The sequence below is a fragment of the Rattus norvegicus genome, chromosome 14 (genome assembly GCF_021556685.1).
Source record: "Rattus norvegicus strain SHRSP/BbbUtx chromosome 14, alternate assembly SHRSP_T2T, whole genome shotgun sequence".
In the NCBI taxonomy this organism is placed as follows: domain Eukaryota; kingdom Metazoa; phylum Chordata; class Mammalia; order Rodentia; family Muridae; genus Rattus; species Rattus norvegicus.
Window position 1 is genome coordinate 75,536,047 of NC_141547.1, and position 25,749 is coordinate 75,561,795.

The 25,749-nt window shown below is 39.4% G+C and overlaps 1 non-coding gene across 1 annotated transcript; it reads right to left on the reverse strand.

Annotated features, from left to right (window-relative positions):
• Positions 1–15,761: 15,761 nt before the first annotated feature.
• LOC120096742 (U6 spliceosomal RNA) lies at positions 15,762–15,868 on the reverse strand. The gene has a single exon (XR_015637804.1). It is a non-coding gene; the product is annotated as a U6 spliceosomal RNA (small nuclear RNA).
• Between the last annotated feature and the right edge of the window lie 9,881 nt (positions 15,869–25,749).

The following is a 25,749-nucleotide window of genomic DNA, read 5'->3' on the forward strand; positions in this document are numbered from 1 at the left end:
GTGGGTAAGAGCCTCGAATACATGGGCACAGGGGAAATTTTCCTGAACAGAACATGATAGCTTATGCTCTAAAAATCAAGAATCAGCAAGTGGGACCTCATAAAATTGCAAAGCTTCTGTAAGGCAAAGGACACTGTCTTTAGGACAAAATGGCAACCAATAGATTGGTAAAAGATCTTTACCAATCCTACATCTGACAGATGTATATATACAATATATACAAAAATCTCAAGAAGTTAGAATATAGAGAATCAAATTTGAAAATGGGCTATAGAGCTATACAAAGAATTCTCAGCTGAGGAATGTCAAGTGGCTGAGAAGCACCTAAAGAAATGTTCAACATTCTTAATCATCAGGGAAATGAAAATCAAAATAACCCTGAGATTCCACCTCACATGAGTCATTATGGCCAAGATCAAAACTCAGGTGACAACAGATGCTGGTGAGGATGTGGAGAAAGAGGAAGACTCCTCCATTGTTGGTGGGATTGCAAACTGGTAAAATCACTCTAGAAATCAGTCTGGAGGTTCCTCAGAATATTGGACATAGTACTACCTGAGGACCTAGCTACACCACTCCTGGGCATATACCTAAAAGATGTTCTAATATATAACAAGGACATGTGCTCCACTATGTTCATTGCAGCCTTATTTATAATAGCCAGAAGCTGCAAAGAACCCAGATGTCTTTCAAGAGAAGAATAGATACAGAAAATGTGGTACATCTACACAATGGAATACTACGCAGCTATTAAAAACAATTCCTGAAATTCTTAGGCAAATGGATGGAACTTGAAAAGAACATCCTGAGTGAGGAAACCCAATCACAAAAACATGGTATGCACTTACTTATTAATGGATATTAGCCCAAAAGTGAAGAGTACCCAAGATAGAATTCATAAACCACATGAAGCTCAAGAAGAAGAAAGACCAAAGTGCAGAAGCTTCAATCCTTCTTTGAAGGGGGACAAAAATATTCACAAGAAAGTATATGAAGACAAATTTTGGAGCAGAGACTGAAGGAAAGGCTATCCAGAGATTGCCCCACCTGGGGATCCAGCCCATATACAGCCACCAAACCCAGACACTATTGCCTGATATCCCTGTCTCCTGAGAGGCTCTGCTAGAGCCTGACAAATACAGAGGCAGAGGAGGATGCTGGCAGACTGCCTTTGAACTAGAGAACGGGGTCCCCAGTGGAAAAGTTAGAGAATGCACTAAAGGAGCTGAAGGAATTTGCAGCACCATAAGAAGAACAATATCAACCAACCAGATCCCCCAGAGCTCCCAGGAACTAAACCACCATCCCAAGAATACACAGGGATGGACCTACGTCGACAGCCACAAATGTAGCAGAGGATGGCCTTGTTGGGTATCAATGGGAGGAGCGGCCTTTGGTCCTGTCTAGGCTTGATGCCCCAGATTAGGAGAATGTCAGGTAGGAGGGAGTGGCTGGGTGGGTGAGGGAACACTCTCACAAAAGCAGGGGAGGGGGAGCAATAGCAGGTCTCTGGAAGGGAAGCCAGGAAAGGGGATAACACTTCAAATGTAAATTTAAAAAATCCAGTAAAAGAAAAAATGTAAAAAAAAATTAAGAGATATACAAAACACAATTGTTGAGTAAATAATTAGACAATAAAAATCATTGTATTGTTGAGACAAAAAAAAAGAGTAAATAAAAAGAAAAGATGGATGGAGGCCATTACTTAGTAAACATCAGGCAGCAGGAAAGGGCAAAGCTAGAATTCAAACCCTAGCTGGGCCACCAGAACCCAGGCCCTTATGCTTTGCCAGGTGCTCCCAACAGAAAGCACAGTGCAGGGTGAGCTGGGAGGACAGCCTGCTGAACAGAAGAGCTAGAATAAGACAGCTCTTAAGTACACTCTCCCCAGGACATCAAAGTCTCCATGTCCCTGGAGAAAAGACAATTATGTTCTACAAAATGTGTTTGTGTGAGTACAGTCTCTCTCTCTCTCTCTCTCTCTCTCTCTCTCTCTCTCTCTCTCTCTCTCTCTCTGTGTGTGTGTGTGTGTGTGTGTGTGTGTGTGTGTGTGTGTGTGTTTCTGTGTGTGTGCTCATCCAGTCAAACAGCCAAATGAAATCCAATATGAATAAATGCTGTTAAAGCCAAGGTCTATTTGATGAAGAAAGACAGCAGATATTCAGTAGGAAAGATTTTGTAGTCTGCATCAAGCTTATTTGTTACAATCACATTGCTGGGTCCCTATGGATTTTAATAAGTCAGGAGTTACTCTGGAATATTCTTTGTCATTCAGATAACCTATTACCTCTATTTTGCTCAGCCCGTATCTAAGTCCCAGAGTCTTTACATTCTTATTGATATTAAAGGACACTGTAGAGGCTCTACTTTGCCACAATAACAATTTCACAACCACTGCAAAGAGATTACTGGGAAACGAATCAAGAGATATCTCCAAGAATAAGAGCAGATGATGAGGCAGCCCTTAGATGTGCCTAATGGGGAGGACATCACTGGTAGATTGATTTCAGCAAATCTTTCCTAGAAAAGTTAATTGAAAGTCAGTACAGAGAGAGGCAAGGGCAAACATAATGAATCGCAATAGCGCTAGAGTGGAAAGCAGTACCAAGCTAGTAAGAGCTGGGACAGGGGTTCTCTAGATGACAATGGGATGTTCTAGGGGATAATCAGGGCAAAGTAGATGAGACAGAGAGAATGGAATCATACAGAAGTATGTCTGTTGAGCAGTGAGTTTCCTTTGGAGGTAGAGGCAGTGGCACAATCTAATTCTCCCACGGGTGTGGTTAAAACTCTATGAGGAAGTGAGAGTTTGTCTTGGGTTAGGGAGAGCTGAAGCAGAATAGTCAACATGTTTACAGCACAAGCAGATCCTTCTTAGCAAACTCTCCGCAGAGAAGACAGAAAGAGGGAAAATCTAAGGAAGGATAAATGATGAGTTTGACCAGTTGTGTGTGTGCAACTGATTGTTCTCTCCCTCCTAGTCAGGCAAAGGAGTAGAACTTAATTTGTATTTGTACGAAGAAGACTCCCAGTCACAGGGATTTAAGAGTCATCACCTTAACCTACAGTAATTCTGATATGAGTATGCCTCTCTACATTATGGGCTTTAAGGTAATCATTATCAGAATAAGGTGAAACTCTTCCTCCAATGTTGAGTGAATAAACCTTTTGCTGATAAGTAACATTATTTGGTTTCTTTTACCTCTTACCCCACTTTTTAAGTTGGGTGACCTTTTGAACAAAAAAGAACTTAGATGTGACAATCCATGAACTTAAAGTAACATACATAAGTCATCCTCAGACATCCATTTAAATCTTGTAGGAAAAACAAAATAAAAAAATGATGGTAACTCATTTTTTTGGAGTGCAACTTCTCGTCTGTTAAACAAGGAAATAAAAGTCTCATTCAGATCCCTCTGTCCAACATCAAGATGTGATAATTTCCTGATACAATCCATGATGTTTGATGGCAAGAAGTTTTGAAAATGTCACTAAGCATTCTTGAGCAGTTGATAACAAAGAAGTTGATAGGTTTCTTTGTTTCGTTAGTCAACTACCTAGAGAAAAATTATAACCAATGTCAGAAAAAAAAAGGAATGGCAGAGTTATACACAATCCTTTGGGGGGTCTCAAATTATCAAATGTTTAAGGTATCTAATTTTTATATCTATTTATTTGGATTGCTTTTATGAGCTTCACTGTTCATAGAGCAGACCCACCAAGAAAACTGTCAACAGAAACATCTATGTCTTTCTCAAGAGCTAGAATTCCTTTGAGTTAGGTGTGAGAAGACAAGCATATGTTGCTTAGCTATGGTTTTAATGCTGTGAACAGATACCATAACCAAGGCAACTCATGTAGAACAACATTGCATTGGGGCTGGCTTGCAGGTTCAGAGGTTCAGTCCATCATCATCAAGGCAGGAACATGGCAGCATCCAGACAGGCATGGTGCAGACTGAACTGGGAGTTCTATGTCTTCATCTGAAGGCTACAAGTGGAAGGTTCACTTCCAGGTAGCTAGGATGAGGGGCTTAAGCCCATACCCACAGTGACATACCTATCCAGCAAGGCCACACCTCTTAATAGTGCCACTCCCTGGGCCAAGCATGTAAAACCATCACAATATGTGTCTTAGAAAAAAAATTGTTTCTCTAAATAATATTGTCCATATCAATTGCTCTTTTCCTTCCCTTTCAATTCTGAAAAGCATATAGAGGGCTCAGTGGTGGAATAATTGCTTTGCATACTGACTTTGGTTCTCAACACAGTGATCAAATAAAATAAATGAAAATGTAAGTGTCCAGTTTTTTCAGTAATCATATGAAGTCACATATTAAACTAGTTTTGAAATTTTATAAACACAATAAGCCACCTTAAGTAAAGAACACGCCACAAAAAGTGAGATGGCACAGAAATAGACCTTTGATGCCTGTTGTGAGTTTGTAAGATCCTTAGCAGTCAGGGTAAAAATAATACAAAACCTTTCTTAGGAATACAATTGCTGAAATGAAACAGAGAGACCAAAGAAACTTAAGAGGAAGTGGTTTGTTTAGCATACTCTTCCATATCACTGTTCATCACTGAAAAAATTCAGGGTAGACACTCAAACAGGACAGAGATTCTCAGGTAGAAGCTATTGTAGATGCCAAGAAGAGATACTGCTTACTGGCTTACTCCACATGCATTGTTCAGCCTCAATTCTTATAGAACCTAACATAAGCAGTCGACCCACAATGGTCTCCGCCCTCCCGTATCAATCACTAATCAAGAGAACTCCCCATAGACTTGTCTACAGCCTGATCTTGGGGGACATTTTCTCAATTGAGACTCCCTCCTTTCTGATGACTTTAGCGTGTGTCACGTTGACATAAAACTAGCCAGCACAGGATCCATAGTACAATTATCATTACTGAAGACAAAAACAATATTAATAATAAAGATTTTTTATAGAGTAATTTCATACATGAGGAGCTCTGTGTGGTGAGGAATAATGAATGGTTAATATAGAGAGCTGGCAGTCCCAGGCCTTGTTAGTGGGTTTGGGAACATTGCTTTCTGTCTACTGATTTTAGGTATGTGTGAACATGGATGATAAATTGAAAAAATGGTCCATGGAAATCCATTTCTAAAATATTTATGTTATCTAGTGAGTTGTTGTGTGACCTTATGAAAGTTAATATATGGCACTGCAAGTAAAGATTAATACCAAGAAGAATCCAAAAAGAAATATAAATTGAATTTAAAAAGGGGGAATGGTATCATCAACAACAAAATCCAATTTTAATTGCAAGAAAACTATTGGGCACTCCATGACACACACTGGAATATTTCTCTGCTTGTGTATCTGCACGTCTCCATTCTGTGATACTGAGACCTTAAAAAGTTGAAGGCAAAATCTGAAAGTTCATCTTAATCATCCATTTGTGAAAGATAATTAATTACCTTGACCTACATACATCAAATCATACCTTCAGGAAGTTCTATGTTGAGGGAAAGCACAACAATCATAGAAAGACAGATATCATTTGGGAATAATTGTAGAAAATACTTAAAAATTAGAGTGTTGTTTGTGGATTAGAGATTTGCCTCTTGATGGCTAAATTGTAAATGAAATTCATCTTAATAGCTCTCTTGGGAAAGAGGGAATGACATGGGACTGAGCATCAGGCTTAAACTTTACAATTATGCTATTCTGTGAACCAAAATATGTGAAGGAACCATGAAATGTTAATCCTTATTAATTATAAATGGCAGGCACACAGATGGCTGTTAAATTATTCCCTTTTGATTCTATATGTTTCCAATTTTATCTTTTCAAAGAATAAAAACATACTTGTTTGATAAATTCACATTGAGAGATAAATACAACCATGCTGGGACTCTCTTAGAATGCAAAGCCATGACCTGAAGCTATACTCCAGCCCCAACTATAGCCTAAATGGGTTCGGTTCTGAGCATTCTTGAGAGGGAATCTTCAGTGTCTGGAATAGTGGCAAGAACTCCATAGATATGTAAGTGTGCCACTCCTGGCTCTAACAGTCCTTTCAGAAATTTAGACATGGGCTAGAGAGATGGCTCATGGATAAAGAGCTCTGGCTGCTCTTCCAGAGGTCCTGAGTTCAATTCCCAGCAACCACATAGTGGCTCACAACCATCTGTAATGGGATCTGATGCCCTCTTCTGGTGAGTCTGAAGACAGCGACAGTGCACTCATATAAATAAAATAAATTTAAAAAAGAACTCTAGATGAGCTAGTTTAAATAGTAAAGTGCTTCCCTGAACTTAGATCCCTAGCATCCGTATAAAATGGCAAGCACAGGGGCCTGCACTTGTAATCTTGGAGTGTGGAAAGCTGAGATAAGAAGATCTCTGGGATTCATTTTCCAGCCACTCTGGTAAACTGAAGAATCCCAGATTCAGTGAGAGGCCCTGTTTTAAAAACTAATGTCGACAGGATTGAGAGAAACACACTTGTCAATTTAGATTTTTCAAAACTCCCTTAAATGATTCAATGTGCTTTCTAACTCGCAGACCAAAATAGGGGAGAAGGATGGTTCATGGGACAAGGGCAATGGAGACCTGGTTAGAAGTAGCTCTTTGAGGTGATTCCAATTGCAATCCAGACCAAAACACCAAACACAAATAAGTAATGGCAGTCCAGCCCAATTGCCAAGCAAGGCATACCAATGCAAGAGCATCATTAAGTAAGATCAGTGAAGTGTTGTAAGGTGAACCAAAGCAAGAGTGTCCTTCACTGCCTTTTGGGTTCTATATATACTCTTTCCGAACATCACATGTTCTCTCAAGTATCTGCCTCAGCAAAACATCCTCTCATGTGTCTGCTCCAGCACAACATCCTCTCATAAGATAGCGTCTAGAAGAACATCACATGACACAACTGAGTTTCCAAAAAAAAAAAAAAAGAAAAAAGAAACCCAGAAATCTCTATTTGATACACTGAAACACCCCCTGCCATTTGAATACACACATGTACACACATATGCACGCATACGCGCGCACGCACGCGCACACACACACACACACACACACACACACACACACACACACACAGCCTAAAATGATTTCTGGGGAAATTTTGACTCACCCTGGCTTTCTGCTATGAATCTATTACAGAACATAATACTATTGGGAAGGTTGTCCTAGCAAGTCTATAATAAGGAACATTACAATGTACTAGTTGGATACTCTTTGACACTTAATACATCCTTCAAAATAGTAATGCCAAAGCAAGGTTTCTCTGCACTTGAGGCAAAATATCTTATCAAAGGAATACACATATTTAAAAAATGTTCTTAGATTACTATTAATTTTCCTTTTATTAATTCATTTGTTCTTTGACATTTTCATACATTAACTTTCAAAGACAGCTGGTTCATAGGCCAGGAAATTTTAGTGTGATTATATAAGGTGGGTACATACCAATACTGTCCAATACTATGCATGTGTCTGAGCATGTCAGCACCTGTTTGAAAAGAACCAACATTTTCATCTTGTGAAAAGCTAATCTAGTTTTGTTTCATTTCAAAGCTCACACACTCACTCACCCCTAGGAAGTTCCCTTTTTTCTATTAAACCCTTGGTCTTGGTCTCTCTTCTTCTTCTTCTTCTTCTTCTTCTTCTTCTTCTTCTTCTTCTTCTTCTTCTTCTTCTTCTTCTTCTTCTTCTTCTTCTTCCTCCTCCTCCTCCTCCTCCTCCTCCTCCTCCTCCTCCTTCTCCTCTTCCTTCTCCTCCTCCTCTTCCTCTTCTTCCACCACCTCCTCCTCCTCCTCCTCCTCCTCTTTGTCTTCCCTCTGAGTGCATGTGTGTGTTCTATAGCTCTTTGTCCATAGCATATATAACCCTTAAAATTGCTTCCCCTGCCCATGTTGTTTGCAACCTGTTATTCCTAGCACACAGGAAGCTAAGCAAGCGTAGTGACTTTGAAGTTGTTCTGAACTACACAGTAAGTTCTACCCTGTGCTACATAGTAAGACCATCTCTCACACAAACAAACACAAAAGAACACAAATTACCTCCATGTAGACCCAAGAGGATGCCTACAATACATCTACACAATTGCTTCTAAGGTTTTTATGTTCAAGGGATGATTTTGAATACCCTTATTTTGCATTTTAAAAACTGAAGTTCAAAAGATTAGGTTATATGCTGAAAGTAATACTTTGAAACGTAGGTGAGGCTCTAAAAATTACTTTGTTGGCTTTGCAACCCAGAGAACAGAACAGCACCCCATCCCTGGCTGAAACAATTGCTATAAGATGGGAAAAGATGAATGGCTCTTTTCCTTCATTTAAATCAGGTCTGAGATTCATCAATGAGGAGAATCAATTTCTGTGGTAAAAATATTGACTCCATTCAGCAGTGAGCCAGGAACATGTGAGCTTGTAGTCTGTGTGGCACTAGCACATGTTTGGCCCTGTGGAGATGGGAATGCCTGGGTTAACTGAAAGGAAACTACAGTAAAAAAAGAAAATCCAAGTTAGCTAGACATTTGACCTAAACCATTTCCTAACTTTTTTGTTTGTTTTGTTTTCGTTGTTGTTGTTTAGGGTTTTAGTTTCTTCTTTGTGTTTTACATCAGCTCTGCATTCTGCAAGACTGGAGTCTAGATTAAATGCAAGAATGGTTTATTTCATTGACCATGGGCTTTCTAAGTGATTTCCTTCTTGCTGAGATGTTTCATTGTAAAGAATCAGAAAATAAAATTATGGTATATATCATGAGCCTCTGACACAACAATATATAGTGCCAGTGCTAACAGCTCTCCCTGGCTCTCAACTGCTTTCATTTTGCTTTTGTTAGACACACAGAAGAGACCTACAGAGGAGCTACTTAGTCTTGGGAAGGGAAGCTTGGGAACGATAAACAGTCTCTGCTTTATTTTCCATTACGTCCCCGTGGCCAACATAGTGGAAAGAATAGCTCAAAGGAGGAAAGATTGATCTCTTGGTCCTATGCATTTGAGAAGAACATCATGGTGGCCACAGACTGTGAAGAAAAAGGCCCCTCTACCTATTAAACAAGAAGCAGAGACAATAGAAGGAATGTATTAAAGAAGACATCACCTTCAAAGGCACGTGCCTGATGACCTGTTTCCTCCATGCAACCCCCACGGCCCACTTTCCCAGAAGCTCCCAAAATAGCATCATCAAATGTGTACCAAATATCCCACGCATACACCTGTGGGGATTTTTAATGTTTAAACCATATCAGTAACCAAATAAATCACTTGACACAAAATAAAAGTAGAACTTGAAACCAATATTTCTTTTTTGTCCTAGGCCTGGACTTTTGAGAACAGAACCATAGCTTATGTCTTATTTTATGTACTTATTTCCCACTAACCATATAGGCTCTTAGTAAATTTTTTAATTAGTTGCTGTCCCTCTGGCCTGCTTACAAATGTTTGAAGGCTACCAAGGATCCTGCCATTGCTGTAAGACAGAGCCACACTGCTCCAACTTGAATGGTACATAAATGCCATTTGCAAGAAATGTATTCTCATGAACTCCCCAAGTGTTGGATCCATATGTTATTATAATGTCACTTAATCATATACATACATATATACATATATACATACATACATATATATACATATATATACATATATACATATGCTCATTTAAATCACCTTCTGCTAATAGCCTTATTAAGCTAGTATAAAGCTGAAGAATATGTATGAGGTAATCATGCAGAAACCCATTATTGTCTATATGATCAACATCAGATTGCCAGTATCATTTTGCTAAAACTAAAGGTATTCTCTAATGCTCATGTACAGTAATAGCGGACATAGCAGTGTATGTGTGGGTCATGTGGGTATGTATTTGTATGTTTTGATTTTATTGCTTTAGTGTGCAAGTTTTACAACTTTTACCTCTTCAACTTCTATTGTGTATAGTAACCTGATTCTCCTCGGATGTCCTTTGTCTCTCTTAATTAGAAACTTCTGAGCAGTGGGTACTTGTCATCTCTTACCTGCACTAGATACCAGAGCAACAAGAACACCACAATGGGCAGTGTTTCAGTTTTAGGTGGTGGTTGTGTTGTCCATCACACATTATGGAAAATGAAGCTAGTCACATGCAAGTCCCCTGTGAGGTCAGCTTAAATTCCCTTGCTGGCATTCTTCCTCTGTTGTTATTAATCTAACTGAAGAGGGGTTTCTGAGATTTCTTGCAGAATTAATACTTATGAGGGTTTAGAAGGTTCTCATAATGGCATTTGAGAACTGCTTCATGAAGTGACCTGTGGAGAAGGCCTGGTGTGTCTGTGTTTGTGTGTGTGTGTGTGTGTGTGTGTGTGTGTGTGTGTGTGTGTGTGCATCTGTGTGTCTATGTCTCTCTGTGTATGCATGGGGACAGGCGTGGATATGCACCTCTTGTGTCTGGGGTTAATTTTTTCATAGAGTCTCATTTCTTTAATTTATTATAAGGTGTCTTACAGCAATGTGAACTGAGTCCCCAAACCACACCCTGATATAGTAATATTCATTTATTAGGTGGCTAGGTCATGTAGTGGATAGAGTCTGTTGCTAGGCTGCAGGGACAACAGACAATCAAAGCCCTGTCTACTGATAAGGTCCTTATAAACAGAAATCTTTTCCTCCAGCAGTAAAATGGACCTACCCATCTTGGGAAAACAGATGTCACTGATACCTTTGGCATTCTTCCAAAGCTTCTGGGACATGATCATTCCATATTGACTTCTATGGAAGGTGATAACTTCTTAACTGATTGGACAACACTCTTAGTATTTTCAACAATACAGGTCAAATGAATATATCAGTTGACTTGATGCAACAGCCAAAATTGAAGCCTCAAGTGACTTTCTAATGTGATCTTCTCTTAAAAGTGTTGAAGACTTAATAATCATTAAACACTGAACACCATAGTTAAATAGTTCAGACTCAAAAAGTTTCCCAGATGTATCTGAAGTTACATATTTGTTAATGTAGACTTATAACCAATTTTTATAAGGGTTCTTAAATGCTAACTTCCCCTCTAGCCCACCACAAACCAGAGGCAGTGGAAAGGAAATATTCATAACGCAAAGGAAGATGTAGACTTGTTTAAAAATGGTTCTTTTAAAATACATTATTATTATTATTATTATTATTATTATTATTATTAACTTATTCAGTTTACATCCTGCTTGCTGCCACTTCCAAGTCACCACCTCCCACAGTCCTTCCCACATATCTCTTCCCCTTCTCCTCTGAGTGGATGAGGCTCCCTCTGGGTATTCCTGCCCCACCCTGGCACTTCCTCTCCCATTGAGTCAAGACAAGGCAGCCAGCCAAAAAAAATATAACCCACATACAGGCATCACTTTTTGGGATAACATCTGCACTAGTTGTTTGGGACCCACATGGAGACCAATAAGCACATCTGCTATATGTGTGTGTGTGTGTGTGTGTGTGTGTGTGTGTGTGTGTGTGTGTGTGTGTATGGGGAGGGTCTAGGTCTAGCCTGTGTATGTTCTTTTATGGAAGAATAAGAGAAAAGATTGCAGGCCCCAAAGCAGATAGAACCTCCACTGGAAGTTAAACAGTGTCAACTAACCTGGACCCTCAGGGCTCTCAATGTCTGAACCACCATAAAAATGGTTCTTTTGGGATGATTCCGATCTGTGTTATCAGGATATCAGCAGTTCAGTTCACATGAATCAGCAGCGGTATCTCAATCCATTTTCAAACACCTTTAACAAATCCGTAATGGCTGTTTGATCCAGAAGTAACTGAGGCTCTGCCAATTGGTCAGTCTGTTGAGTAGCAAGTAGCAGCAAGAATATCATGAGGATTTCTCTGGTGCATTTCTCTCCACAAAGTAACAACAATGATCAGCCAAGAAGGCAAGGTGAACCAATACCACAGAATCAACAGTGAAGACCAGTGTCAGCAAAGCTCAGTGAAGACCAGCTAAGATCAGCAAAGGGGGACGAATACCACAGTGTCATCCACTGTCAGTTGGGTTATACATATATCCTTTCCAAATGTCCTATGTCCTCTCACACATCCATTTTAGCAAGACATCAAATGCCCCCTTTCCAGAAAAACACCATGTGTCTGTTCTCAGCAAAACATCCTCCCATGTGTCAATTTTAGCAAAAATATTATCTCATGTGTCTGTTTCAACATCCTCTCCTAAGACAGTTTGCAGAACAACATCATATGACACAACTGTGTCTCCAAAGAAACCAAAAACTTCCACTTCAAGTTAAGGGCAAAACCAGTGTAGCATCTACCTCCAAATTCAGTTACCAAAGTCTGTTGAGCATAAAATGTATTCTAGTACTTAAGGATACTGACTGGCTTTTAAGACATTATAATGAATGGAAAAGGAATAATGTCTAAGTCTTTTATGGTACAACACTACAACTGGTTTGGATTGCACTATTTGGATTCAATATCTCAGCTCACCTACTTACCATACATTCTATTTTAGTTTTGTGGTGTGAAAACTGGTGCTAAACATCATTTTATATCTTAAAACTATTTTATGAATTAGCTGGTATTTATGACTCTCTTGATGACCAACATATTGTAAATAACTAGCTTGTTTTAACTATCATCAATAATACTATTAGCATCAAATTACTAGATATATCCTGAGAAAAATAAGTAAGGTTCTAAATAATAATTTTTATAAAAAGTCCAGAATCCAGACTTTGAAGACAAACTAGGGTTGGAAACAAAGAAATAAAAATGATACAATATACTGAATTAAACTTTCAGAAACTATCACCTATAAATGTCTTAAGTATGTAAAAGACACCTCATTAGGGGAAATAGATCCACCAATGTGATAAAATTAGACATTTAAGTGTGATGAATGAATTATCCTGTATCATGCAGGTGTGTCTAAACACAATCACAGCTGTCTCCAAATGGGAGGCAGAGGGAAACTTTATACTCAGATACTAGAAAGGACATTTGAAGATATTGGCACTGAAGACATGAGTGGCATTACCCCAAGACAGAATACAACAGTCACGTCAAACAAGATGACTCCCTAAACCTCATGGAAGACTCCAGAAGGAGCATTGGTCACTTACACTTGAGTAGGGTGCAGGGATACTGGATTTGGAAATCTATCCAGGACAGCTATAAAAAGAAAAGGTTATGTTATATTTAAGCACTGTGTTTCGGTATTTATTCTGTCAGCCAAGGAAATAAATATAGAAGACTTCCTGGAAGAAGGGGTATTTTGGGTGCACAGCAAAAAGTGAGCAAGAGTTAGCTGGGCAGGAACGAGAGGAAGGGATTGATTCCTTCATGGAAAATCTCTGACATAGCACTCAGTTTAGACGTTTGTAATGGTGCAGTGGACACTGTGGATGAAACTCTTCCTGAGGATAAGTAGGGCGAAGAAATAAAGAGAACATTTCACAAATTGTGTCTTCTTATCTCAAGTTTGAAGATTATTCCAGAGCCAAGGTGCTTGACCCAGCTTAAAGAAAAGAACCCAAACGCATGATTGTTTTTGAGTAAATACAACAAATATCAGTAACTTTACTTGAAAATGAAGCCATAGCACAGCCTTACCCCAGAGCATGAAGACAGACATGAAAACAGGAAAACTGCTATTGTTGAGCACTTTCTCTGAAGGAAGGGACTGTGTGTGTCTTAGCAATAACCAAAGATATAATGTGGAATTCTGGAAATCACTTTGTTCAGTCAGGTAAGAGAATAACTCTCTTGACAAGCTTACCTTACCAAGAAACATTTTGGTACCCAGTTCAAAGAACAAGATGACTAGGGAAAGCAGAATCACAGCTTCAGGTTAGTGTGGAAAGATCTGATATTTTGCTCAAAATATATGTTTTAGATTTAAAAGCAACAACAAAGTAGACCCTAGGTTACCTTTTATTTTTAAAGTTTGATCTAACCAAACCAAAATACTAGAAAATTCATGGAACACTGTGTTTATTATTTATAAGCTTACTTTATCTTACCATGATTGGCTCTTTTCAGGATTGCTCCCCAAATAACCTTCACTGGAATAAAACTCTAGATATAGTTTGCCAATAGCAATCACACAAATAGAAATCAATAGGCCTTCCTATGTAACATGCTTACCTTGTCAGTAATTAGCACGGGTCTTGAGAATAGAAGAATTGAGCAAGGTGGCTGGGAGTACAGTAAAAATCGACCAACTGACACATGCCAAGCCCTACAAGATGCTTGTTGTACACCACCCTGTTCCAATGGCATCCCTACACATATGGGCAAGTGCATATCCTAAGCTAGGAGAAACTAGCCAGTGTCACACAGAAATGGACAGAGCCACCATCAAGTTTTAGTATCAAGTGATATTGGACAGGTGGTTAAACCTGCACTTGACATGAAAATTCAGTGTATTAATTTTGATTCAGGAGAATGGTGAAAATGTCAAGATAAATAAAACCCATCAAGCTCTTGTCCTTTTGTAAGAGTCCAACGTACAGCAAAACTCATCATGCAAAAGTAATAATAGTTATTCATACTTCTGAACAAAGGCACAACTCAAGACACTCAATAGACCTCCTTATTTTAGAATTTATTAAAAAGTAGTTTAACTTACAGGAAATTATATGACGGTCAGTGATATGGCTCAGTGTGAAAAGGTGCTTGCTGCCAATTCTGCAAACCTGAGTTTGACTTCCAGGACTTACATGGTAAAAAAGGAGAATATTGACTGCCATACATTATCCTCTGACCTCCTCAAGTGTGTCCAAGCACACATGTGCACACATGTACCCAGGCTGGTATGCATGTGCTTGTGCACACACCCAAACATAAGAAAGCATAATAAAAAATAAACATGCAGTGAATTGACTGACAAATCCACACATCAACTACTTGGATTCAAAACCTCTCAAACGTTTTTCATGTTGAGTCAATTGTTGCCCTGGTGAACTGAATTACTATTGGACTACTGCCCAGGTGTAGTAAAGCAAATCCAGGGCTCACTCAATTTCATGCCTACGGTCTTTACTATGAACCTCTTAAACCACAGTTTCCTGTATCTATAATAGCATTTTAACAGCTAATAAGGTTAACCCTAATTTATTACTATGACCAATACTCAGGGAGTAATCAGATTTCCTCATTCATCTCTATGCTATATTTTTATGTTTTTTAAAAAAATATATCTACAAACCAGGAAGTATAATGCCTACCAAGCCTCTATGTCTATTATTCTATGAAAGTTTGTATGCATATCATTGTCATTTAGAAAGTAATTCATAGGGAGAATTCTGGTTCATGCTTTTACCCTCAGATGAAAGGTTTGAATGTGGAAGTTTGGATGTGCTTGGCCTAGGGAGTGGCACTGGTGGTAAGAAGTGTGGCCTTATTGGAGTAGGTGTGGGCTTGTTGGAGAAAGTGTGTCACTGTTGGGGTAGCCTTTGAGGCTCCTATGCTCAGGCTGTTCACAGTGTGGAAGACAGCCTCCTCCTGGTTGCCTGTGATTGACATGACATCTTTTTTATAAATGTAAACAATCACCTGAGTATCCTTCAATTCATCTGTTTAATAAATGATAAAATTACATGTATACAAATGAACTGCCTCAACATTACTTTTTAATGTTACCAAAAATTTTTTGCTATCATTCCAAAAAATTATATTACTTTATACACCTATATACGAGGGTTAAGTAAAAGTTCTCCTGAGAAAAAGTCAATAGGGGAAGGCTTACGAACCTGTGATTTAGAGAAAGGCAGCATGTAGAAGAATGCAAATGGACCATTCTTTTTTTTTTGGAATGCTTCATGAATTTGCTTGTCATCCTTGTGCAGGGGCCATGTTAATCTTCTCTGTATCGTTCCAATTTTAGTATATGTGCTGCCGAAGCAAGCACCAAATGGATCATTCTTATCACCCTGTACAAAGCTCAAGTTCAAGTGGATCAAGAACCTCCACATAAAACCAGATACACTCAAACCAATAGAAGAAAAAGTGGAAAAGAGCTTCGAACACATGTGCAATGGGCTGAATTTCCTGAACAAAATACCAATGGTATATGCTCTAAGATCAAGAATCAACAAATGGGATCTCATAAAATTGAAAAGCTTCTGTAAGGTAAAGGACACTGTCATTAGGACAAAAAGGCAACCAACACATTGGGAAAAGATGTTTACCAATCCTACATCTGATAGAGGCCTAATATCCAATACATACATAGAACTCAAGAAATTAGACTCCAGAAAATCAAATAACCCTATTAAAATTGGGGTACAGAGCTAGACAAAAAATTCTCAGCTGAGGAATATCAAATGGCTGAGAAGCACCTAAAGAAATGTTCAACATCCTTAGTCATCAGGGAATTGCAAATCAAAATACCTCACATCAATCAGAATAGAAAAGATCAAAAACTCAAGTGACAAAATACTCTGGCAAGATGTGGAGAAAGAGGAACACTCCTTCATTGTTGGTGGGATTGCAAGCTGGTATAACCACTCTGAAAGTCAGTTTGAAGGTTCTTTAGAAAATTTGACATAGCACTACCTGAGGACCCAGCTATACTACACCTAGGCATATACCCAAAAGATGCTCCAACATATAACCAGGACACACGTTCCACTATGTTCATAGCAACCTTATTTATTATACCCAGAAGCTGGAAAGAACCCAGATGTCCTTCAACAGAGGAATGGATACAGAAAATGTGGTACATCTACACAATGGAGTGCTACTCAGCTATTAAAAACAATGGCTTCATGAAATCCATAGGCAAATGGATGGAACTAGAAAATAGCATCCTGAGTGAAGTAACTCAATCATGAAAAAACACACGTGGTATGCACTCACTGATAAGTGGATATTAGCGCAAAAGTTCGAATTATCCAAGATACAATCCACAGATCACAAGAAGCTCAAGAAGAAGGAAGACTAAAGTGCAGATGCTTAGATGGGGGAACTAAAATATTCATATGAGGAGATATGGAGACAGTTTGGAGCAGAGACTGAAGGGATGGCCAATCAGAGCCTGCCCTACCTGGGGATCCAGCCCACATACATACAGCCACCAAATCCAGACAATATTGCTGATGCCAAAAAGTGCATGCTGACAGGAGCCTGATATAGCTGTCTCCTGAGAGGCTCTGCCAGAGCATGACAAATACAGAGGTGAAAGCTAGCAGTCAATCATTGAACTGAGAAGGGGTCCCCATCGGAGGAATTAGAAAAAAGGTTGAAAGAGCTGAAGGTTCTTGCAACCCCTAAGAACCAACCAGAGCTCCCAGAGACTAAACCACCAACCAAAGAATATACATGGACAGACCCATCGTTCCAGCTGCATATGTAGCAGAGGATGGCCTTGTTGGGCGCCAATGCGAGTAGAATTCTTGGTCCTGCCAAAGTTGGACTCCCCAGTGTAAGGGAATGTCAGGGCAGGGAGGCAGGAAGGGGTGGGTACATGGATGGGGGAACACCCTCATAGAAGAAGGGGAATAGAGGACTTATGGACAGGAAACAGGGAAAGGGGATAACATTTGAAATGTAAATAAAAATATTCAAAAAATAAAGAAGCTGTTCTTTAAAATGACTAGGAAATATTATAGTGCATTCATTCAGTATTTTCAAAGGGTCAAGTCCTCTGAGTAGGGCTGGAAGATATCCCTGTGCCAAGAAGGATCTATTTGTCCTAAATCTCGGCTTCCTGCAACAGATTGGGAAAAGATCTTTACCAATCCTACAACAGATAGAGGCCTTATATCCAAAATATACAAAGAACTCAAGAAGTTAGACCGCAGGGAGACAAATAACCCTATTAAAAAATGGGGTTCAGAGCTAAACAAAGAATTCACAGCTGAGGAATGCCAAATGGCTGAGAAACAGCTAAAGAAATGTTCAACATCTTTAGTCATAAGGGAAATGCAAATCAAAACAACCCTGAGATTTCATCTCACACTAGTGAGAATGGCTAAGATCAAAAACTCAGGGGACAACAGATGCTGGCGAGGATGTGGAGAAAGAGGAACACTCCTCCATTGTTGGTAGGATTGCAGACTGGTACAACCATTCTGGAAATCAGTCTGGAGGTTCCTCAGAAAATTGGACATTGAACTGCCTGAGGATCCAGCTATACCTCTCTTGGGCATATACCCAAAAGATGCCCCAACATATAAAAAAGACACGTGCTCCACTATGTTCATAGCAGCCTTATTTATAATAGCCAGAAGCTGGAAAGAACCCAGATGCCCTTCAACAGAGGAATGGATACAGAAAATGTGGTACATCTACACAATGGAATATTACTCAGCTATCAAAAACAATGACCTTATGAAATTCGTAGGCAAATGGTTGGAACTGGAAAATATCATCCTGAGTGAGCTAACCCAATCACAGAAAGACACACATGGTATGCACTCATTGATAAGTGGCTATTAGCCCAAATGCTTGAATTACCCTAGATGCCTAGAACAAATGAAACTCAAGACGGATGATCAAAATGTGAATGCTTCACTCCTTCTTTAAATGGGGAACAAGAATACCCTTGGCAGGGAAGGGAGAGGCAAAGATTAAAACAGAGACTGAATTAACACCCATTCAGAGCCTGCCCCACCCTTTTTCTTGTCACCATCCTTCTTCTAGCCTCTGTCTCATCATAAGGAAAGTAAGTATGAGCGATGTGGAGGAAGAATTCCTCTCCAAAGACTGATCCTTAACTTCACATCTGAGGTGTCAATAGGATGTATCGCCAACTGGAGACCAAGTATTCAAATACGGAAGACTGGGGAGGGGAACAAGTTTCACTTAAAACTCTACAGTCTTTAAAACATGTCAATGTCTGGGTAATTACCGAAGATATTACCAATGACGTTACCAGACGTTTTCACTAGATTTTAATTTATTATAGGGAAAATTAAAAATTAACTTATGTTCAGCATTAAGAAACTTCTGCTAATTGTAGAGTGGCTTTTGGCAGAGTACTGCCCAACCACTGAGCCTCAGTCTGTAGACGCACATTAGGGGTATCTGTGTCTCGGTGTGTGATTCAGTTTTCTCTAAGACAACTTAATGGTAGAGTTTCTGGGTTGCTGGAAACGTGTGTCCATAATGTGGGAATATTTGTATCATGCTCATCACAAATATACACTTTAAATAGATATATTCCATTGTCTGTAAATTGTACTTCATTAAATATTCAGCTCTTAATAATCTAGAAAAACATACTGAAATAATCACAAAGAAGACTACAATTGTGCACATGTTCGTGTGGGTTTCTTTAGATTATGAAACAAAATGGCCACGAATGACCTGAATATCAATGTGATATTGATCACAAGCACCTTCAAGAAGGGTGAAGCTCACTGTCAACTGTAATACTGTGACAGGCACATACCCTCTACAGGAAGATTCTCCAACATCCATGCAGTTCTCACAAAGTTCATGAATAGAGGATGTTTGCCTTCTGGAAAGCCATAGAAGGAAGAGGAGTCCATGCTTGGAAATTAAAATATCTGGGTTCAATCTCCATCTGAATTTCCATGGATAAGTACCTTGGGCAACTGGAGGCATAGGGAACATTAGCTTTCCTATATGCAGAACGATTTTATGCAGCTCTGTGAAAATTAGGTGTTATAGAACTTTATTTAAGTAAGTTGCTTTGCTTAGATCAAGATCTGAATTTAACATGTCAGATATATATGGTGACTGTATTTATATTATTAATGTTACCACTGCTGGACACAATATTATCTCAGTTTTTGTCATTAATTGTGAGTAAAATCTCAAAGTTACTCTTTTTATTGTATGTATTTATTTTTTGGTATATGTGTATGCTTACATAAGTTCATGTACATCATGTGTGTATAGGACTCTCTGGAATTCAGAAAGAGAAACAAGCAGTTATGAGCTATCTAGTCAGTGCTGGAAATTGAACCTTGGTCCTCTATGAAAGCAATAAGCTCTCTTACCCACCTAGCTATTTCTCCACACCTCTCCAACTGAATCCAATGTCTGCTCAACCTCTACTATTGACTCAGGTCTGGAAAATAACCCAACTATCTTTCATTTCCTTTCTTCTGCTTTGCTCCCTTGGCTTACTGTACCAAGTGCTTTTTTCTAGCCCCATACTGACTTCAGTGTGAAGTTTTACTTCTTTCTTTCCCATAACAGTCTTCAGAGTACTATGTATATAACTTGGAATTTAAGCCATTTTTAACTTTAAGATACACGTAATTAAAAATACCTTACCAATGTGGTACTTACCACCTGCTCTGTTGAGAGACAGATCTGGACTTTGAAGACAAAGAGAACTTGGATTAGTGCCTCACACTGCATGTGAGACACACTTTTACCTGCCATGACTTTAGATCTTCCTCCATGAAGTCGTATAACGACATCTCTCTTTTTACCATGAGTTTATGTGTAGACTATTCTTGTAACTGAAACTAAAACTCACTATAGACTTGTGAGCTGAAAGAATCATGATGTTTTCATGGTGTTATGGATTGTGGATCAGGACCAAAAACACCCTACACATTTCCAGATTCCAGAAAGAGAACTTCCCCCAGAGGAGCCTAACAAGATAGACAGATGCCAAGGCTGTAGTAGGCACATTAGTGCCAGCTTCTCCTCAGAACTCAACTCTTGTTGAGCTGACTAGGGACCCAAGACTTACATTTTATTTCTAACAGTGGCATCACCTGTTTACAAAATTAAAAAAAATACTATCATTCTCTGTGTTATTGGAGGCTGGGGCAGAAAGGCCATGTTGGGCTATTTTTATTTTGTATACATGTTAAAGGGGCTGATGAAAAAATCAGACTGCACCTGTAGAGAGCCTACATGCTTATGTCCATCCACCCCATCACAAACAAACAAGACAATGATACAACTGGTGGCTCCCTCTCACTCTGGACAGTAGATAAAATAATGCCTAGAAATGTGGCCATTTAATTATTTCAGCTCTCTCTGTCCTTTTCTGTCTGCCTCTCTGCTTCTCTCTCTGCCTCTCTCTCTCTCTCTCTCTCTCTCTCTCTCTCTCTCTCTCTCTGTGTGTGTGTGTGTGTGTGTGTGTGTGTGTGTGTGTGTGTGTGTGTGATGGAAGGATCACAAATGTGCCGTGACAGTATGTGAATGTCATAAAACAGCTTTGAAGAGATTACTGTCTCCTTCCACCTTTACATGGGTTCTGGAGGTTGAATTCAGACCATCAGGCTTACACAGCAATAACTGTCCCTGGAAAGAGGATTTTGAACATTATTTTGTCGGGCTCTATACCAGATAAGGAGGGTACCACAATGAATCATCCCTGCAGTGGTGCGTGAATGTTCAAATGGCACACTAAAAACAAACAAGACAACATAATTAGTGTAACAAGTCTGGCATACAGTAGATGCAAAGAAACAGGCATAGAAGACAGGATGCTGCTATAAACATAGTGAGGCACGTGTCCTTGTTATATGTTGGAATATCTTTTGGGTATATGCTCAGTAGTGGTATAGCTGGGTCTTCAGGTAAAACTGTTTCCAATTTTCTGAGGAACCACAGATTCATTTCCAAGGTGGTTTTACCAGCTTGGTTTTGCCATCATCAACGCTAGAGTGGTAAAGCAGAAGTGAGTGAGGAGCACCCTCATAGAGGTAAAGGGTAAGGGGGAGGGGAGGGACAGGATGGGGAATTTGTGGAGGAGTAATAGGGAAAGGGGATTATCCTTTGAAATGTAAAGGAATGAAATGATTAATAAAAATAAAATAAAAAATAAAAAAGACAGGATGCTATACTAAGTGATGAGTGTCTAGTCAAGGAACTGACAGGATTTACAAGCCTTATAGAAAGCACGTGACACAGTGATAATTACACTTATTGAATATGGTGATTTAAATAAGAATGTCTCCCATAGGTTCATAGATATGCATGCCTGGCCCTTAGGAAGTTCTGCTCCTTGACAGGAATTGAAGACAAGATTGTGTTGGAGGAAGTATGTCATTGGAGGTGGGACTTTGGGGTTTCAAATATTCAAATCAGACCCAGTCTCTCTCTGTCTCTGTCTCTGTCTCTGTCTCTCTCTCTCTCTCTCTCTCTTTTTCTCTTTTTTTCTTTCTCACTTCCTTTTAACTGCTAACCAACTACTTTTCCATTGTCTCACATGCCTGTAGTCTGCTATGTTTCTTGACATTACAATGATAGACTATATCTCTGAAATTGTAAGCTAGCCTCAATTCAATATTTTCCTTTATAAGAGTTGTCATAGTCATGGTGTTTCTTCACAGCAACTGAACATTGACTAAGACATTGAGCCATCACTGTAGCAAACTCTGATCCAAAGCCCTTGCATCAGAGACAAATTCTGCTAACATGAGAACCCCCATCCTCTTTCTTCTCAATTCATAGATAAGACATGGAAGCCCAGATAGATGAGACAATCTTCTCCAAATCATGTGGTCAGTAATGCCTCATACTAAGAGACTTGATTTAGAACAAGAATTCCTAGAAGAGACTGTGTTACACATAAGAAATTGGCTCCTGCCATTCAAAAGGCCAAAAATGTCCTATTCTTACATCTTTAGAAGTGACTCTCATTTTCAATCAGGCCATGACAATAACAAGTAAACCTATCAGTCAAAACAATGACAGAGAATTCATTATATACTTACTACATTAAATAGTAGCTATTGGATGTGTACCAGTTGCTAAGCTTATTATAAAGTACCAGAAACTTGGTAGCTTAAACCATAAAAAATTAACTTTTTTTCAACCTTCAAGGACTCTAAGTGTGAATTTAAGTTGTCAGCAAGAAAATTTACTAGTCTCTCTCTTTGACTTGCAGATAGTACTGTTGTCATGCCTTCAAATCCTTTTCCCTGCATCTATTTCTGGATTGGAATTTCATGTTTAAGGACAATATTTATACAGAATCAAGACCCACCTAAACGAACTCATTTAAAAATAACCTTTGCAAAGACTCCTTCACCAAGCACAGTCACTCTGAGATATTGGGAGTTAGTACTTCAATCTAAGAGCTTGGGGATGGAGACTGTTTAATTCACTATAGTTAACAATGGGCAGAACTTTTGTCTCCTATGGTTTCCAGGGATATATGTATGTCCTAAAATTTTTATGTAAATGCCCATGGTAAAATGACATTGAAGCTCTAATAAAGGTAAGATTTAGGTAGAAAATGAACCCTGGATTACCTGGGTTGGCAGAATATAAACCATGTCTTTAGGAGAGGAGGGACTGGAATCATAGCCAGAGAGATGCTGGAAGATGCTAAAGTTCTAGTTTTTAGATGGCCAAGAACCAAAGGAGAGAAATCACACCTAGCAGCAGGAAAAAGGCAGGGTGTCTCCTGCTCTAGAGGACTCAGAGGGTGCCAGTTAGACTCTGACCTCCAACACTGCGGGAAGATAAGTGTGTACTACTTGTAGCAGAGGCTGCTATGGTCCTTTGTTTCAGAAGTCACAGGAAATTCACACACCAGCCAAAGCTTCCAGGCCAGCAGTGAAACGGAGGACTTTGAAATACCGCAGCTGAAGGAAAAGTGTGAAAAAGTCAGGGACCTGTCTAAGCGGAAGTCACAGTCAAACAAGTTCTGTGTAAATAAACATCCAGAAGAGCCATTCCAGAGGACTTCAGGAAAGAGAAGTGGAGCTATGGATGACTGGAGGGCACTAGGACAGGGCTGAGCATTCACAGTGCAATAAAGCCAAGCACTGAGACAAGGGGCAAGCAGCTTACACACTGGCAACAGCAGAGAGAGGGAATGAAATTCTTCTGGGGAAAAAAATAAACAAACATAAAAACAAAAAACCCAGGAAGCTGCATCGGAAAACTTTCACCCAGACAACAATGATGGTAAACGGTTGAAGCTAAAGCCTTCACCTGTGATAACCTGAAATTTACAACCTCAAGTCTTCACAATCTCTCTATTGTGTTTCCTCTTGTAAGCAAACCAATGGTAAGTGGAGACTTGAGGCCATAGGCTAGGCTCTAGACAAGTTCATGATGCAAGAGTGGCGTAGAAACACAAAATAGCTGTTCACAGGAGGAACAGTAAATGAACCTCTGATCTCCCTGCTGGGTTGGGAACACAAATCATCCCCGGATGCCTTTCATCTTTCTTATCACCTGTATACTGCATTTCCTCCACTCTTTCTGCATCTGCCAACTCCTTCCTGAGTGCCACTTCAGTATTCTCTGCTGAATGACACCATGAGTAACCTTCAGAAAGCTAATTACACGCCGCATCTCAACTTCCTTGATTGGCTTAAATAGAAGTTAATTGATCAGAGGTTTCTGGAGATTAAAGAAAACTACCCATTAGTCACCTGGGAACAGCTCTCTGATCAGCCTGATGACAGGAGTCCTTCTAAGTGTATGGCATGACAGGAGCCCCTGACAGGTCTCCTATCAGTTGTCAAATCCAGCCTGATTCCACAGCAGACCCCTCTGAGTCCTGACTCATGCTGACAGCACTGAGTGAGAAGCAGGATGAACCAAGATGGATTCCTGGAGTGTCATTTAAGGTGCAAGGTCTTTGTTTCCAGTATTCCTGGTTTCATCACTGAAAGTTAAGGAAAACACCTTCCTTCCCACTATCTATTGTCCTCAGTGTCTTTGACATTCTTCTTTTGTTCCCCATCAACCCCTTTTCTCTATCTCATGACTTCTTTCCTCCTCTTCTTCTTTTCCCTCTTCCTCCTCTTCTTCCTCTCCTCCTTTTCCATCTCCTTCTCCTTCCCCCTCCTTCTCTCCCCTCCTCCTTCTGTTATTTTATTTTCTTTATTAGGCTGTTGCAGCATCTATCCTATTTTTCAAAGACATTAGAATGAATGGAATATTTCTTACCTAATGGAATATTCTACACAGAAAATGACACCAACCCTGGTCAGAGTTCTTAAAGAAAGAGTCAAATATATGTTAACAAGAAACATGACAACAAGGCCTAGGGAAGAAAGAGACATCAAGAGAAACTCAATAGTTTTAGATTGAATAATGTATCTGTCCTACATCTCTCCACTAACTCAGAAAGGGATTAAGCACTGAGCAGAGGCAATGTGTACAGGATACTTCCCTAGCTCTTCATTATCTATGTTGTATGTCTGCCTAATCCAAACAAGTGTTAGCTTCTTAGGAAAACGTGATCTAAGCACCATTATCGTATTTTTCATTTGTGAGAATTGTGGATGTGAAAAGCTAAGTCACCCAAAGTCACATCCCTGATACGAAGCAGATTTTGAAACTATCTCTATGTGACACTGGAGTCTGGCTCGTCCCACAACATTACCAGATGAGTTTGAGATAGAAGGTTCCAGAAACATCAGAGAAGAAGGTAACCACCCAGACAAGGAAGTGCTGAGTAAAGACAATCCCTTCTTACATAAGATGTAAAGTTTTTCTCAGACCATCAGAATGATCAAGACATCAGTCTTTGCATCTTAGATTGGTGGAGGCCTGGAGTCAAGAGTTGAGCTCATTCACAAGCAAATGTACTACCAGCTAGTGCTGAGCTATGCCACACCCCTAAACCTGTCTCCTTCACCTCTTTAGCTTCAGTATACAAATTGGCTAATGTGCAATCAAGCATTCATCAATATTTAGTTCAACTACTTTAGCCTAGAAGATTCTGTCATACAGAATGTCAAATTCTACTGCTAACTTACTTTTGTCAGGTGGTCCTTTCATCCAGGTGCACCACTAAGAAAGCATGCCAATTCTAGAGGTTGAGGAGCACTAAGTCCTGGCGACAATGTGTGCTAGTCTTCTCCTAAATCAACGGAGGATCAGAGT